Genomic DNA, 1985 nt, shown 5'->3' with positions numbered 1-1985 from the left:
TGTGGTAGTTGTGGTCCATTAGTCCTTTGGACTAACCTTTCCCTTGTGTCTTTTTCTTCATTCTCCTTTTCTCCAGCCAGGATTGGACCAGTAGATGTATCTTAGATGGCCGATTATAGGCTTTTAAGACCCCAGACACTACTCACCACAGTCTGATGTAGAACGTTTTCTTTGTAAATTATGTTATGCCAGTTGAGCTAGATGTCCCCCAAGACTACAGTCCCCAGCCCTTAGGCCAGTAACTCAGTCCCTCAGGGAGTTTGGATGTGTCTGTGAATCTTCTATGACTTTGCCTTGGTCAAGTTTTGCTGACTTTTGCAGTATTGTGTACTGTCTTACCCTTCACCAAAGTTACCACTTGTCTACCATCTAGTTAGTGTTTTTGCCTCCCTACTCCTTCCCTCCCTCGTAACCATCAAAGATTGTTTCTTTCTATGTGTAAACCTTTTCTTGAGTTTTTATAATAGTGATCTCATACAGTATTTGTCCTTTTGTGATTGGCTTATCATAATGCCCTCCAGATTCACCCATGTTGTGAGATGTTTTGTAGATTCGTCATTGTTCTTTATTGTTGTGTAGTATTCCATTGTGTGTATGTACCATAGTTTGTTTATCCATTCGTCTGTTGATGGGCACTTAAGTTGTTTCCGTCTTTTTGCTATTGTTAATAATGCTGCAGTGAACATGGGTGTGCAGATGTCTATTTGTGTGACGGCTCTTATTTCCCTAGGATATATTCCTAGTAGTGGTATTGCTGGATCGTATGGTATTTCTATTTCTAGATTTTTAAGAAAGTGCTATATCATTTTCCAAAGTGGTTGAACCATTTTACGTTCCCACCGGCAGTGCATAACAGTTCCAATCTCCCTATAACCTCTCCAATATTTGTTATTTTCTGTTTTTCCTTTGTTTTTTGATTAGTGCCAGTTATGTCTGGGTGAGATGGCATCTCATTGTTGTTTCGATTTGCATTTCTCTAATGGCTAGTGATTTCGAGCAGTTCCTCATATGTCTGTTAGCTGCCTGAATGTCTTCTTTGGTGAAGCGTCTGTTCGTTTCCTTTGCCCGTCTTTTAAATGGATTATTTATCTTTTTGTTGTAGAGGTGTTGGATTTTCTTATAGATTTTAGAGATTAGACCATTGTTCGATATGTCATAGCGAAAATTTTTTTCCCAGTCTGTTAATTCTCTTTTTACTCTTTTGGAGAAGTCTTCTGATGAAAATAAGTATTTAATTTTTAGAAGATCCCAGTTATCTCATTTATCTTCTGGTGTTTGTGTACTGTTAGTTATGGTTTGTATCCCATTATGTCATATATTAGGGTCCCTATTGTTGACCCTATTTTTCCTTCCATGATCTTCACAGTTTTTCACTTTATCTGGGGTAAATTTTGATGCAGAATTCTAGTAAACTCTCCTGGTCTCTAGAGCGCATTTTAACCAGGGCTTCAAACTGGGTCATTCTAGTTCAAACTCCTGCTGATAATTTGCATTTCTACCCCAGATATACTGAATCAGAATCTACATTTTAACAAGATCCTCAGGTGATTCTTATGCATAATAAAATTTAAGAGCCACTGCTCTACTAGTGGTTCTCAGAATTGGTCCCTAACCAGCAGCATTAGCATTACCTGAGAACTTGTTGGAGTCCTGGTGGCACAGTGGTTAAGAGCTATGGAGGCTAACCAAAGGTTGGCAGTTCAAATCCAGCAGCCGCTCCTTGGAAACCCTCTGGGACAATTCTACTCTGTCCTATAGGGTCACTATGAGTTGGAATCGACTTGACGGCAAAGGGGTTTTTTTTTTTTTTTGGAACTTGTTAGAATTGCAAATTCTCAGCAGGGTTTCGGACCAGAATAAACCAGTTCAAGGCCCTGATTTTAATGATAGCAGGGAAATAACTAAGGAAAATAAAAATACCATTGGTTAGAGTCCTCTTTCATGGAGAAGGACAGAGAAAGGTGCTGGGGCAGGGAAGGTGAAAG

This window comes from Trichechus manatus, unplaced genomic scaffold (assembly GCF_000243295.1).
Source record: "Trichechus manatus latirostris isolate Lorelei unplaced genomic scaffold, TriManLat1.0 scaffold00006, whole genome shotgun sequence".
In the NCBI taxonomy this organism is placed as follows: domain Eukaryota; kingdom Metazoa; phylum Chordata; class Mammalia; order Sirenia; family Trichechidae; genus Trichechus; species Trichechus manatus.
The sequence above is the reverse complement of the archived record's forward strand: the minus strand, read 5'-3'. Positions refer to the sequence as shown.